Source organism: Mustela erminea, chromosome 9 (genome assembly GCF_009829155.1).
Source record: "Mustela erminea isolate mMusErm1 chromosome 9, mMusErm1.Pri, whole genome shotgun sequence".
Taxonomy (NCBI): domain Eukaryota; kingdom Metazoa; phylum Chordata; class Mammalia; order Carnivora; family Mustelidae; genus Mustela; species Mustela erminea.
Window position 1 is genome coordinate 79629451 of NC_045622.1, and position 16344 is coordinate 79645794.

Below are 16344 nucleotides of genomic sequence, written 5' to 3' on the forward strand. Positions count from 1 at the left end.
AGGACCGCTCAGAGGTGAGGCAAGGAGAAGGCTGGGGGTGGGTACACTGTCAAGTCCCCCCAGTGCTTTCAGCCACACGTGCACGCCCTTGCTCCATCAGCTGTCTGCATGACTGGGCCCAGCAGTGATGCCCCCATCCTCGGATGCCGTAATATCCACCAACATCCCTCCTGGGAGGACCATTTCACATTCCTTCAGAAAGAATCCTTCTCTTTCTTCCCAACTCCACCCCCATTGGAGAAAAGCTTTATCACCACAAAGAACAGTGTTCGTTTAGTCAAACTGATGAAGATTTCAAGATCTGAGGTGAAGCAGCCTCGGTTTGAATCTTGGCTATGTCCCTCACCTGTGTGACCTGGCCAGGTTACGTAACCATACCAAGCAGAGTCATGCCATCTGTGAGATGAGGACCGTCCAGTGCAAACCTCACAGGGTCACCACGACGACTCTTTGAGATCATTTATTTAAAATATTTAGCACAGTACTTGGAACCCAGTAAATGCAGAATATACAATCGTGTTTTTATGACCTGGCCATTAAAAATTTATAGACCATCTGCATTCCTAAAATTCCCATTTTGCCACTCTAACCAAAAAAAAAAAAAAAAAGTGGTCAGGGGGCGGGGAATGACAGGATAATAGTATTTAGTAAGGAAAATTTTCTCTAAGGCTTTTTTAAAGAAGTGAAGCATGTGGATTGGTCAGGCTTTAGGCATTATATATACCGTCTTCCTCAACTCTTGTGATACCTTTTGGAGTAAACTGGAGGGGTAAGTAGAGGAATAGTTCATAACAGACTATCTGAGTCTGAACTCTGACTTGGCCACTTAGCTGTGTGAACTGAGGTGAGTGGTTTAACCTCCCTGGGCCAATTTCTCTATCCAGTAAAATGAGAATAGTGATACCTATAAGGTAGTCATGAGGACTAAATGAGTTAATATATGCAATGCAGTAAGAAAAGTGTTAGGCACATAGTAACCTTTTACTCATGACTGCTGTAACCTTCTAGAAAACCTTCAAGAAGGTTAATTAATTCACGCAAGCTCACATGCTGCCGAGTGCAGGAGCAGAATTCAAATCCAAGTCAAACTGATTCCAGAGCCAGTGGAATGCTTATCCCACTACTCTTTATCATATACCGAGCAGGAAAAGAGTTAGGACTTTCTCTGGGCAGAAAGGATGCGGCCAAATGAGAGTCTGGGTGTTAGATACATTGATGGTTCATTTTTAGCAGAAGTAACAAAGACAGAAAAAGGAACGGTTTGAAGAGAAAGAGAGTCAATTATATTATGACATCAGAAGCTAACTCTGCAAACTAAAACAACAACAACAACAAAACTGTTTTAGGCCGTACTGCCGCCTAGGAGTACAAGCGGCATTCCAATCAGTTAGAAAAAGCTCTTGTGGGAGAGTTCCAGACACTGTTTAAATTCTGATGCGGGGAGGGGAGCCCTGGTGGTTGTGTGTTTCTGCAGAGCTGGTTTTCATGTGCACAGACCCTCCCCTGGGTCCAGCCCTCGGGGGGACATCATTCCAAAGCACTGAACCAAATATGCTATGCCCCTCTGCCAGGGCCAATGCCCACAGTTTTCAGAACATGAAATCCGGGCGCATGGGGCCCGGCTGGGAGGGCTGGGCAGGGTGGGGCATTCAGAGACTCCAAGCGACTGTCATTGGCCATGGGATTAGCTGTGATTAATTTTTCCTTTTAGCATTTGCTTGAGCATTGAGCGTATATTGCTTTAGTGATTGGAAAAGAAAGATTGAAACAAAACAGTGAAAAACCACATGTGGTCATCTCTGGGTTGTGGGATTACTGGTGATTTGTGTTTCTTCTTCTTTCTTTTGTGTGTTTTCTGTTTTGCTTCATTTTCTGCTTTGAATGTGTAATACTTTAGGATTTAAAGGGAAAAAGAATAAACGTTATTAAAAGTCAAACGAGAATGATTTCACGTGAGTGTGAGCTCCAACCACGCAGGCTTCCCTGGCTCCTGTCACAACATGTTGAAGGTGGAACGAGGTAAAGTCCTCCTCCCTCAGCAAAGAGAAAAAGCGGCCAAGAGGGGGGTGGTTACTCTCTCAGGGTCTGGGACTCCACCACCACTGCCACACTCAACTGTGAGCGCCTCTCTCTCTCTTTTTTTTTTTTTCATCATTGTTGCTGTGCTATGGACTTGTCTGATTTTTTTTTTTTTTTTACCAAATGGAAAAAAAATGTGTTTCCACCTGATCAAAATTCATGTTTTGTCCATTAGCTCCATTCTTCAAACTAGGAAGGAAATGTTCAAGTTCCCTAGAGAAACCTTTGAGGGTTGTTGATTCAAATGCAAATACATATGAGCTCCTCAGGGATATAATTTCTGTCACGAAAGAATAGAATGGGCCAAAGTCAATGCTCTGGGGGCTTCTTGTGTTTCTTCTCTGGGAAGAAAAAGAAAAAAAAAAAAAAAGAGGGGAAGAGAAGGGGAGAGAAAGAAAGAAATGGAAAGAAAAAAGGAAGAAAGGAAGGGAGGGAGGAATAAAGGAGGGAGGGAAAAAGAGAGGAAAGGAGGAAGGAAGGGGGAGGGAGGGAGGGGAGGAGAAATAATACAAAGAATGGATGGGGAGGAAGAGGGAGAGGGAAGGAGTGAGGTTAGAAACATCAAGGAGAGAGTGTTGACAATTAGAATGCAACGGGAATATTTAGAACAAAAGGGGCCTCAAAAACTATTCCTTCCACCCCTTCTCACTTTCCAGATGAGAAAGCCAGGCCCGGAGAATTCAGTGATTTGCCCATTTCAAACACTCACAGTGATGATAGAAGCAAGATTACAAGCCAAATGTTCCCAATTCCAGCCCTGGCCCACTTTCAATTCAACTCTGCGCACTCTGCCTTCAGGTGCAGGGAGGTATGTGTGACCTACCCAGCCTATTACAAAGGCCTTGACATTTAAAGGATTAAACATTTGGATGATGCCTTGGGAGTCTTCCTTCAAAGACGGTTCTCTCAAAAGAGGTGGATCAAAGAAGACGGGTGGAAAGAGGGGTCTGTATCCGTTAGGGTGCTTTCAACTGCCAGCAACAGAGAATTGGACTCAAAGTGGCTTAAGCAATAAAGGAGGTTTTGTTGAAAGCGCCTCGGTATGGCGACCTTCAGGGGAGGCTTGCTCCTGGCAGCTAAATTAAATCACCAAAGATCCAAGTTTCTCTCCATTTTCTTGTTCTGCCTTTGGCGGCGCCATCTTCCTCCTATAGCTCACTCTCTTTGGGGCCCCAAAGCAGGAAGTCTCAGGCCAGGTCCCTTCCCTTCCCTGGCTTGAACCTTGATTCCCTGATCTGTCCACTGATGGGGCTGATCACTGAATGAGCTCAAACAGCCCTTGCACCTCTGACTGGTTTTCTCAAAAGGTGGACCGTGGGCCATTTGTATTAGAACTGTTGTTTACAATGTTCGTTTTACCCACCATACAGTTCCTGCACTCTAGCTCAATGCCACTAAACCATGATCTCTGAGGAACACAGGGATCTATGGTGTCAATGAGCTTGCCTAGAATATCCTTGGTGCCTGCTGAAGTCTGAAAAATATTTGTTCCCAAGAGAGCATAGGACAGGGATTAAACTATGGCTGCTGAGCCAAATTCTGCCTGAGAGTTAAGAATGGTTTTTACATTTTTAAAAGGTTGCCTTTAAAACAAACAAACAAAAAAAACAAGCAAAAAAGGGGGGAAAATAAACTCAAGCAAAGAAGAATATGAAACAGGCCTTCCATGGCTCCCAAAGTCTGACATATTTACTACCTGGCTCATTACAGAAAACTTCTGCCAACTCCTGGCCTAGAATAATGAGGTCATTGGATGGTGGAGAGAAAGGCAGGGGGTGGATCTGGACAGTTTATAGGGCTGAGGAGGCCAAGAATTCCTGGGAGCAGGAGTTTGCAACGTTCCATCAGCTCCACGGAGAATCAAGAAAGTCAAAAATAAAATGTGCTCGAGTTCTGGAATTCAGTTTAAGAAATATCTTTTCCAGAAGACCTCCTAGAGTCTCTAGTTGGGCCACCCAATGTCGAATATTAAACTAAGGGGTGGGGTGGGGGGCACAGTAAAAAAATCTCAGGAAGGGACGATGTCAGTATGCAACCTCTTTGATCTGACAGCCACCAGTCAGTGGTCTCCCACAACATGGGGAACATTTTGGGGTTAGCTTGTGTGACTAGTTTCTAGCTTTACTTGCAACCATGGAGCAAACACTAATCAGCTAAGGATATGGTACTCAAAGAGCCACCCCAGGTCAGGGAGGTAATTTCCTGGGGCCTTCACCAGGAAAAGATCCCAGGGCTTCTCAGACAATGAGCAAGAGATGCTCTATGTTATTAGGAGCAATAGCGGACAAACCCATGACTTTGGGAGTCAGACCTAAGGTCAAGTCCTGCCCTTGAACTTACTTGCTCTATGATTTTAGATCCATACTGTCTGAGATGGTAGCCACTGGCCCCATCTGGCTATTTGTATTTAAATTCATTAAAATTAAATAAAACGTAAAATTCAGTTCCTTGGTGACAGTAGTCACACTAGCAGTCATTAGTCAACTCACTAACTACACGTGGCTTGTGGTTATCATATCAGATTGCGCAGATGTGGAACTTTACCACCATCACAGAAGTTCATGAGACAATGCTGCTGTAGGTAATCTTTTCTGGGGGGTGGGGGAGCTTATTTAATGAGTTAAAGTTAGTTAGTTAATATACAGTGCAATATTAGTTTCAGGTATACAATTTAGTGATTTAACACTTACACAGAATACCAGGTACCCAGCACAAGTGCACTCCTTAATCCCCATCACTTATTTCAGCCATCCCCCCGACCCAGCTCCCCTCTGCTAGCCATCAGTTTGGTTTGTTCTCTATAAGAGTCTGCTTCTTGCTTTGCCTCTCTCTTTTCTCCTATGATCATTTTTGTTGTTTCTCAAATTCCACATATAGGCCATTTTTTTAAAGATTTTATTTATTTATTTGACAGATAGAGATCACAAGTTGACAGAGAGGCAGGCAGAGAGAGGAGGAAGCAGGCTCTCCATTAAGCAGAGAGCCCAAAGTGGGGCTCGATCCCAGGATCCTGAGATCATGACCTGAACCCAAGGCAGAGGCTTAACCCACTGAGCCACCGAGGTGCCCCCTTAGGCAATCTTTTGACAATCACTTTGAAGTCATCCTCTGGCTTTCATTCAACCACCCAATGGCCTTATTATTCTAGGTTCTATTGCCTTGGGGGTGAAATGGTTATCAAATTCCAACCCAAGATACCGTGTGCTCATTCATAAAATAGGCATAAGAGTATATCTACTTGTCAGGGTTGTTGTGAGGATTACAGGAGGCAGAACGGGTAGAGTGACTAGCACAAAACTTGCCACAGAAAAAGTGCTCATCAAAGGCCCTCACTGGTATTGGGTGCAAAATCTCAGGCTCCGTTACTGCCAGTACTCTCCCATCTTCCTCTAGGCCAGTGGTTCTCAAACTCTAGCACGCATTTAGACTCCCAGTCTGCCCGGAGGGTCCTATCCCCAAAGTTCCTGATTCAGGAAGTTTGGGGGCCTGGCAATGTGCATTCCAACAAGTTCCTAAGTCTTGTTGATGCTGCAGCTCTGGGAACCACATACTAAGAACCGCTGCTCTAGATAGTTCTTCTTCCGCCATTGCTGCCCCTTTTTGTTAAGGAGTCATTACTTCTTTATGAATACTGTCCTTTTCTTTTTTTTTTTTTTTTTTTTTTTTTTTTTTTTTTTTTTTTTTAATATTTAATTTATTTTTTATTTTTTTTTATTTCCAGCATAACAGTATTCATTATTTTTGCACCACACCCCATGCTCCATGCAATCCGTGCCCTCTATAATACCCACCACCTGGTACCCCAACCTCCCACCCCCCGTCCCTTCAAAACCCTCAGATTGTTTTTCAGAGTCCATAGTCTCTCATGGTTCACCTCCCCTTCCAATTTCCCCCAACTCCCTTCTCCACTCTAAGTCCCCATGTCCTCCATGCTATTTGTTATGCTCCACAAATAAGTGAAACCATATGATAATTGACTCTCTCTGCTTGACTTATTTCACTCAGCATAATCTCTTCCAGTCCCGTCCATGTTGCTACAAAAGTTGGGTATTCATCCTTTCTGATGGAGGCATAATACTCTATCCCCAGGGGTACAGGTCTGTGAATCACCAGGTTTACACACTTCATAGCACTCACCAAAGCACATACCCTCCCCAATGTCCATAATCCCACCCCCTTCTCCCAAACCCCGTCCCCCCAGCAACCCTCAGTTTGTTTTGTGAGATTAAAAGTCACTTATGGTTTGTCTCCCTCCCAATCCCATCTTGTTTCCTTTATTCTTCTCCTACCCACTTAAGCCCCCATGTTGCATCACCACTTCCTCATATCAAGGAGATCATATGATAGTTGTCTTTCTCTGCTTGACTTATTTCGCTAAGCATGATACGCTCTAGTTCCATCCATGTTGTCGCAAATGGCAAGATTTCATTTCTTTTGATGGCTGCATAGTATTCCATTGTGTATATATACCACATCTTCTTGATCCATTCATCTGTTGATGGACATCTAGGTTCTTTCCATAGTTTGGCTATTGTGGACATTGCTGCTATAAACATTCGGGTGCACGTGCCCCTTTGGATCACTACGTTTGTATCCTTAGGGTAAATACCCAATAGTGCAATTGCTGGGTCATAGGGCAGTTCTATTTTCAACATTTTGAGGAACCTCCATGCTGTTTTCCAGAGTGGCTGCACCAGCTTGCATTCCCACCAACAGTGTAGGAGGGTTCCCCTTTCTCCGCATCCTCGCCAGCATCTGTCATTTCCTGACTTGTTGATTTTAGCCATTCTGACTGGTGTGAGGTGATATCTCATTGTGGTTTTGATTTGTATTTCCCTGATGCCGAGTGATATGGAGCACTTTTTCATGTGTCTGTTGGCCATCTGGATGTCTTCTTTGCAGAAATGTCTGTTCATGTCCTCTGCCCATTTCTTGATTGGATTATTTGTTCTTTGGGTGTTGAGTTTGCTAAGTTCTTTATAGATTCTGGACACTAGTCCTTTATCTGATATGTCATTTGCAAATATCTTCTCCCATTCTGACAGTTGTCTTTTGATTTTGTTAACTGTTTCCTTTGCTGTGCAAAAGCTTTTGATCTTGATGAAATCCCAATAGTTCATTTTTGCCCTTGCTTCCCTTGCCTTTTGCGTTGTTCCTAGGAAGATGTTGCTGCGGCAGAGGTCAAAGAGGTTGCTGCCTGTGTTCTCCTCAAGGATTTTGATGGATTCCTTTCGCACATTGAGGTCCTTCATCCATTTTGAGTCTATTTTTGTGTGTGGTGTAAGGAAATGGTCCAATTTCATTTTTCTGCATGTGGCTGTCCAATTTTCCCAGCACCATTTATTGAAGAGGCTGTCTTTTTGCCATTGGACATTCTTTCCTGCTTTGTCGAAGATTAGTTGACCATAGAGTTGAGGGTCTATTTCTGGGCTCTCTATTCTGTTCCATTGATCTATGTGTCTGTTTTTGTGCCAGTACCATGCTGTCTTGATGACGACAGCTTTGTAATAGAGCTTGAAGTCCGGAATTGTGATGCCACCAACGTTGGCTTTCTTTTTCAATATCCCTTTAGCTATTCGAGGTCTTTTCTGGTTCCATATAAATTTTAGCATTATTTGTTCCATTTCTTTGAAAAAGATGGATGGTACTTTGATAGGAATTGCATTAAATGTGTAGATTGCTTTAGGTAGCATAGACATTTTCACAATATTTATTCTTCCAATCCAGGAGCATGGAACATTTTTCCATTTCGTTGTGTCTTCCTCAATTTCTTTCATGAGTACTTTATAGTTTTCTGAGTATAGATTCTGTGTCTCTTTGGTTAGGTTTATTCCTAGGTATCTTATGGTTTTGGGTGCAATTGTAAATGGGATGGACTCCTTAATTTCTCTTTCTTCTGTCTTGCTGTTGGTGTAGAGAAATGCAACTGATTTCTGTGCATTGATTTTATATCCTGACACTTTACTGAATTCCTGTATAAGTTCTAGCAGTTTTGGAGTGGAGTCTTTTGGGTTTTCCACATATAGTATCATATCATCTGCGAAGAGTGATAATTTGACTTCTTCTTTGCCGATTTGGATGCCTTTAATTTCCTTTTGTTGTCTGATTGCTGAGGCTAGGACCTCTAGTACTATGTTGAATAGCAGTGGTGATAACGGACATCCCTGCCGTGTTCCTGACCTTAGCGGAAAAGCTTTCAGTTTTTCTCCATTGAGAATGATATTTGCGGTGGGTTTTTCATAGATGGCTTTGATGATATTGAGGTATGTGCCCTCTATCCCTACACTTTGAAGAGTTTTGATCAGGAAGGGATGCTGTACTTTGTCAAATGCTTTTTCAGCATCTATTGAGAGTATCATATGGTTCTTGTTCTTTCTTTTATTGATGTGTTGTATCACATTGACTGATTTGCGGATGTTGAACCAACCTTGCAGCCCTGGAATAAATCCCACTTGGTCGTGGTGAATAATCTTTTTAATGTACTGTTGAATCCTATTGGCTAGTATTTTGTTGAGTATTTTCGCATCTGTGTTCATCAAGGATATCGGTCTATAGCTCTCTTTTTTGGTGGGATCCTTGTCTGGTTTTAGGATCAAGGTGATGCTGGCCTCATAAAATGAGTTTGGAAGTTTTCCTTCCATTTCTATTTTTTGGAACAGTTTCAGGAGAATAGGAATTAGTTCTTCTTTAAATGTTTGGTAGAATTCCCCCGGGAAGCCGTCTGGCCCTGGGCTTTTGTTTGTTTGGAGATTTTTAATGACTGTTTCAATCTCTTTACTGGTTATGGGTCTGTTCAGGCTTTCTATTTCTTCCTGGTTCAGTTGTGGTAGTTTATATGTTTCTAGGAATGCATCCATTTCTTCCAGATTGTCAAATTTATTGGCGTAGAGTTGCTCATAGTATGTTCTTATAATAGTTTGTATTTCTTTGGTGTTAGTTGTGATCTCTCCTCTTTCATTCATGATTTTATTTATTTGGGTCCTTTCTCTTTTCTTTTTGATAAGTCGGGCCAGGGGTTTATCAATTTTATTAATTCTTTCAAAGAACCAGCTCCTAGTTTCGTTGATTTGTTCTATTGTTTTTTTGGTTTCTATTTCATTGATTTCTGCTCTGATCTTTATGATTTCTCTTCTCCTGCTGGGCGTAGGGTTTCTTTCTTGTTCTTTCTCTAGCTCCTTTAAGTGTAGGGTTAGGTTGTGTACCTGAGACCTTTCTTGTTTCTTGAGAAAGGCTTGTACCGCTATATATTTTCCTCTCAGGACTGCCTTTGTTGTGTCCCACAGATTTTGAACCGTTGTATTTTCATTATCATTTGTTTCCATGATTTTTTTCAATTCTTCTTTAATTTCCCGGTTGACCCATTCATTCTTTAGAAGGATGCTGTTTAGTCTCCATGTATTTGGGTTCTTTCCAAACTTCCTTTTGTGGTTGAGTTCTAGCTTTAGAGCATTGTGGTCTGAAAATATGCAGGGAATGATCCCAATCTTTTGATACCGGTTGAGTCCTGATTTAGGACCGAGGATGTGATCTATTCTGGAGAATGTTCCATGTGCACTAGAGAAGAATGTGTATTCTGTTGCTTTGGGATGAAATATTCTGAATATATCTGTGATGTCCATCTGGTCCAGTGTGTCGTTTAAGGCCTTTATTTCCTTGCTGATCTTTTGCTTGGATGATCTGTCCATTTCAGTGAGGGGAGTGTTAAAGTCCCCTACTATTATTGTATTATTGTTGATGTGTTTCTTTGATTTTGTTATTAATTGGTTTATATAGTTGGCTGCTCCCACGTTGGGGGCATAGATATTTAAAATTGTTAAATCTTCTTGTTGGACAGACCCTTTGAGTATGATATAGTGTCCATCCTCATCTCTTATTATAGTCTTTGGCTTAAAATCTAATTGATCTGATATAAGGATTGCCACTCCTGCTTTCTTCTGATGTCCATTAGCATGGTAAATTCTTTTCCACCCCCTCACTTTAAATCTGGAGGTGTCTTCGGGCTTAAAATGAGTTTCTTGGAGGCAACATATAGATGGGTTTTGTTTTTTTATCCATTCTGATACCCTGTGTCTTTTGACAGAGGCATTTAGCCCATTAACATTCAGGGTAACTATTGAGAGATATGAATTTAGTGCCATTGTATTGCCTGTAAGTTGACTGTTACTGTATATGGTCTCTGTTCCTTTCTGATCTACCACTTGTAGGCTCTCTCTTTGCTTAGAGGACCCCTTTCAATATTTCCTGTAGAGCTGGTTTGGTATTTGCAAATTCTTTCAGTTTTTGTTTGTCCTGGAAGCTTTTAATCTCTCCTTCTATTTTCAATGATAGCCTAGCTGGATATAGTATTCTTGGCTGCATGTTTTTCTCGTTTAGTGCCCTGAAAATATCATGCCAGCTCTTTCTGGCCTGCCAGGTCTCTGTGGATAAGTCAGCTGCCAATCTAATATTTTTACCATTGTATGTTACAGACTTCTTTTCCCGGGCTGCTTTCAGGATTTTCTCTTTGTCACTGAGACTTGTAAATTTTACTATTAGGTGACGGGGTGTGGGCCTATTCCTATTGATTTTGAGGGGGGTTCTCTGAACCTCCTGAATTTTGATGCTCGTTCCCTTTGCCATATTGGGGAAATTCTCCCCAATAATTCTCTCCAGTATACCTTCTGCTCCCCTCTCTCTTTCTTCTTCTTCTGGAATCCCAATTATTCTAATGTTGTTTCGTCTTATGGTGTCACTTATCTCTCGAATTCTCCCCTCGTGGTCCAGTAGCTGTTTGTCCCTCTTTTGCTCAGCTTCTTTATTCTCTGTCATTTGGTCTTCTATATCACTAATTCTTTCTTCTGCCTCATTTATCCTAGCAGTGAGAGCCTCCATTTTTGATTGCACTTCATTAATAGCTTTTTTTATTTCAACTTGGTTAGATTTTAGTTCTTTTATTTCTCCAGAAAGGGCTTTTATATCTCTCGAGAGGGTTTCTCTAATATCTTCCATGCCTTTTTCAAGCCCGGCTAGAACCTTGAGAATTGTCATTCTGAACTCTAGATCTGACATATTACCAATGTCTGTATTGATTAGGTCCCTAGCCTTCGGTACTGCCTCTTGTTCTTTTTTTTGTGTTGAATTTTTCCGTCTTGTCATTTTGTCCAGATAAGAGTATATGAAGGGGCAAGTAAAATACTAAAAGGGTGGCAACAACCCCAGGAAAAAATGCTTTAACCAAATTAGAAGAGATCCAAAATCGTGAGGGGGGAGAAAGGGGATAAAAAGAGGTTAAAAAAAAAAAAAAGAAAAAAGAAAAGAAAAGAATTAAAAAAAAAAAGGAAAACACCTAAGAAAAATGTAAAAAAGAAAAAATATATATATTAGATAAACTAGTAAAAAATCGTTAAAAAAGAAAAAGGTAACAGTTAAAAAAAAAAAAAATTTTACCCGAAGGCGAGAAAAAAAAAAACAAAAAATGAAAAAGAAAAAAATTAAATTAACTGCAAGACTAAAAAAAAATCACAGAGAAAAAGCCATGAGTTCCGTGCTTGGCTTTCTCCTCCTCCGAATTCTGCTGCTCTCCTTGGTATTGAAACCGCACTCCTTGGTAGGTGAACTTGGTCTCGGCTGGATTTCTTGTTGATCTTCTGGGGGAGGGGCCTGTTGTAGTGATTCTCAAGTGTCTTTGCCCCAGGCGGAATTACACCGCCCTTACCCGGGGCCGGGGTGAGTAATCCGCTCGGGTTTGCTTTCAGGAGCTTTTGTTCCCTGAGCGCTTTCCGTAGAGTTCTGGAGGACGGGAATACAAATGGCGGCCTCCTGGTCTCCGGCCCGGAGGAGCCGAGAGCCCAGGGCCGCACTCCTCAGTGCGCCCTCAGAGAACAGCGCCCAGTTACTCCCAACTGCCTGACCTCCGGCCGCGCTCCGAGCTCTCCGAGCCTGCGACCAGTTCAAGGTAACACCGAGCTGTGAGCTTACTGTCGGCTCTGTCTCTGTAGCCGGCTTTCCCGTTCCAATACCCGCAAGGTCTGCGACACTCAGACACCCCTGCTCCTTTTGTGACCCTGCGGGACCTGAGGCCACGCTGAACCCGCGTGGGCTTCGCCCCGGTTTAGCCTCTGGAGCGATGTCCCTCAGCGGAACAGACTTTTAAAAGTCCTGATTTTGTGCACCGTTGCTCCGCCGCTTGCCGGGAGCCGGCCCCTCCCCCCGGGGTCTATCTTCCCGTCGCTTTGGATTCACTTCTCCGCTGGTCCTACCTTTCAGAAAGTGGTTGTTTTTCTGTTTCCAGAATTGCTGTTCTTCTTCTGTTCGATCTGCCGATGGATTTTCAGGTGTTTGCAATCTTTAGATAAGCTATCTAGCTGATCTCCGGCTAGCTGAAGCAGTCTCAGCCTGCTACTTCTCCGCCATCTTGACTCCTCCCCAATACTGTCCTTTTCTGAACATACCTTGCTAAATTATGCACCTTCCTGCAAAGAGGCTATTCTCTCTAACCCTGAGAAACCTTTCTCTGCATTTTCCAACCCCAAATCAGACTCTGATAGGCCTGGCCAGTGGCTTCCCCCTCAAATCTCCACCCCATGTTTGTCACTCATCCCTCTGTGCTGTCTCTTACATTTTGCTTATTCTTTGTTTGCTGTGACATAACGGTTATTAGTTTCCCTGACCGTGTTTCCTAAAGCGTAAGGAGACGATCCGCTGCTGGTCCCCGGGACAAATTGTTGCAGTATATCAATAATTTCAGATGGTACAGAGAGAAACAAAAAACATGGAGCCACAAAATAAGACAGTCCTTTCCAAACTCCTATTATGTCAGGGAGAGAGCCACAGTCTGGGGCTGATGAGTCACACCCCCTTGCTAATAACCCTCCAGCTCAGAACCTGAGTCAGATGACTCCATCACCATACCATCATCGTCATCATCCAACAGTGGTGGCTTAAATGCATGCAGAGCTTTCTGTGTGCCTGCCAGTGTTCTAAGCTTTACATATGCTTACATAAATTAATCCAGTGAATCCTCACAACCCTAGGAAGTAGATAGAATCATGGTGTTCATTTTTAAGATGAAGAAACTGAGGCACAAAGAAGTTACGTGACTTCATCACAGTCATATAGCTGGGAAGTTTCCAGCCTAAGCAGAGCATCTGTACATGGGCTCTTAACTACAATAATCCTGGGGTTGATTTTCACAAAATTGTTCTTTTATCCTTGTCTTATATTTTGGAAGTATATTCATTTTCTATTTAGCTGATGATAAAAGCCTCTTTTTTACCTGAAACAAAGTAGGATACAGTTGTGCACTAGCAGGGGAGCCAGTTCTTAGATGGAACAGCTGCGGACACGGCATACAATTGACTGAGGTTTGGGGTAACAAACAAAGAAGGTGAGCTTCTAGGGGGCAGGATCCTATTGGTGTCAGTCAGGGTCCAGCCAGAGAACAGAAGGCACGCACAAAGACTTCACTGGAAAGAGCATCATGAGGGAGGGCTCGGGGATGTGGGCAGGCAGGAACAAGAGAATGGCAGAGAGTAGTAATGTGCCAGGGACTAGCTAGGGAGGGAGGCTGTAACCCCCTGGAAGGGACAAGAGCAGAAAATGGCCCTACCAGATTACGTGAGAGAGATCGCCAACTGCAATGGTGGAAGAGGAGTCACCAGACAGAAACTAGGGCCAAAGGAGAACCAGCTAGGAGTAGGGAGCAGTGACCTGTTTCTCCTCTGTCTAATCTCTGTCCTGCTAGTCCCTGCCATAGATGGAATCCAACAGGAGGCCAGAGGGGAAGAGAATGGGGATGCTGGCCATAAAGATGGCCTCCCAGGCACAGGGCAGGGCAGGGGAAGGCAGGGATGAGTATGAGGCAGCCCAGAGAATAATCCGCCCAGCAGCTGCCGCGGTGTGGTACACGGAGCAGCATACACAGCGTGTGCGTCTAGGATTTTCACAAGACACATTTGTTGCTCTAAACTCAACTGAACTGATGGAGAAATTGGTTTTCAGGAAAAAAAAAAAAAACCTGCTGTGTCCTAAAAGCAACTGGACCCTGGACCTCAAGGTTTCTACTTCCACTTTATCTGAATCATTAGATTTCACTGACCTCTTGGAGCTTGAGTCACACACGTGAGGAGCTGGGTTACTGGTACACAGAGTGTTTCAAGGTGTAATTACATCCTCCACCTCGTTAGGGTGTCTAGACTAGATTTCGAGAGCTGGCCCTCGAACAAGTGGGAATTCCTGATAGAGGCCCTGTCCCAGAGCACACAGGAGCAAATCCCAGAAGCAGCAGGAGCCTTGGCCTGAAGGATGAATATGAAAAGGAAAAAGAGGTACTCATGTACAAGTCTCAGTAGGAAAGAGAGTCCTTGGGATGCCTGGGTGGTTCAGTTGGTTAAGCATTTGACCCTTGATTTCCACTCAGGTCATGATCTCAGGGTCATGAGATCAAGTGCCGGGAGTGGAGCCTGCTTAGAATTCTCTGATTCTCTCTCTGCCCTCTTCCGTCCCCTCAAAGTGCATGTGCACATGCGTACACACCTCATGTAGCACTCATGTACACTCCTCATGTTGCTCAGTATATATCTCATAGAACTCGATTCCAATGCTGATTCCTCCATGAATCTTTTCCTGGTAGTTAGTCTGAGTTAAATGTCCATCCTCTGGGCTCCCTCTATCTCTCTCAAATAAATAAATAAATAAATAAATAAATAAATAAATAATAAAAGGAAAGAGAGTCCAGTCAAGCACTGGCAGTAGAAATATGAAGGGATCCTACTGGTACTCTCTAGGAAAAGTTTTATATGACCTATTACTGGCAATATTAATAATAATATTTTGCATTTGTCACACATATTTTATGTACTGGACACTGTTCTAGGCATCTTTGCTTAGACTTTGATTCCTCTAAGCTCCACAACCAACTACCTATTGAGGTGAGTAATATTAACCCTGTTTTTATTTTATTTATTTATTTTTTTAAAGATTTTATTTATTCATTTGACAGAGAGAGAGATCACAAGTAGGCAGAGAGGCAGGCAGAGAGAGCAGCGGAAGCAGGCTCCTCACTGAGCAGGGAGCCCAAAGTAAGGCTCGATCCCACTCTGAGACCATGACCTGAGCAGAAGGCAGCGGCTTAACCCACTGAGTTACCCAGGTGCCCTGTAGCCTTGTTTTTAAAAGAGCAAAATGAAGGGGCGCCTCCATGGCTCAGTTGGTTAAGCATCTGACCTCCGCTCAGGTCATGATCTTGGGAGTCCTGAGATCAAGCCCTGCATTGGGCTCCCTGCTCATCAAGGAGTCTGCGTGTCCCTCTCCCTCTCTCTGCCCCTCTCCCTGGCTCATTATTTCAAATAAATAAATAAATAAAATCTTTTAAGAAAAAAGATCAAAATGATGCTTAGTAAGGCAAAGAAAACATGGCTTTAGCTACAAGTGATTGAACATGTATTATGTACCCGCCACTGTCTGGTACATACATCAGGGCTGTGTATCACAGCAGCTGTCAAAGTAAGGTTGGTGGAACTCTGGATCCCAGAACTTAACAGAGGACCCACAAAGTCAAAACAGTATTCATAATAACACCAAGACATTCTTTTTTTCTTCCAATGTATTTACACATTGGTACAAAAGAAAAGGTGCACAAAGCTGCCACCAAACCATGCTAGTGGCCATTGCATTCTCCAATGTCACCCACTCACAGGAGGAAAAAAAAATGTCATTTCACTTAAGCATGTCTTTGAGGAAGCAGAAAAATTATTACTTTGTTAAATTTCAGCCCTTGAACACATGTCTTTTTAAGATTCTGCATGAGGGGCACTGGGGTGGCTCAGTTAAGCAACTGACTCTTGATTTTGGCTCAGGTTTTGATCTTCTGGTCCTGCTCTCAGGGTTGTAAGATCGAGACCCACACTGAGCTCCACCCTGGGCTTGGAGCCTGCTTGAGATTCTCCTTCTCCCTCTCCTTTTGCCCCTCCCCCACTCAAACGTATATCTACTCTCTCTCAAAAAAATAATAATAATAAAGACTCTACATGGGGAAATGGGAAGATCAGTGTACTTCTACACATGTCCAAGTACCACGGTTGTCTTAAGGAAAGGCATCAGCTCAATTGTTGGAGTTGCAATGCAAACTAAACTTTTTTCACAGATTACCATTTGTACATGAAAGAGCAAATGGAAAACTATGGGCATTCAGACTTGAGTAATGGGCAGGCAGGTTCTCAAAAATTAAGTAAATGTTATGTAAAGGAAAGCAACTGACAGTATATGTTGTCAATAGTAACATTCAAG

General features: G+C 43.0%; 1 long non-coding RNA gene across 1 annotated transcript in view; it reads right to left on the reverse strand.

The window, feature by feature from the left end:
- The window catches only part of LOC116598331, a 217074-nt gene that overhangs the window by 146869 nt on the left and 53861 nt on the right, over positions 1-16344 (reverse strand). The window contains exons 4-5 of the long non-coding RNA XR_004289038.1: positions 14593-14731; positions 14156-14354 (exon numbers count right to left, since the gene is read on the reverse strand). This is a non-coding gene — a long non-coding RNA (uncharacterized LOC116598331). The remainder of the gene's footprint in view (positions 1-14155; positions 14355-14592; positions 14732-16344) is intronic.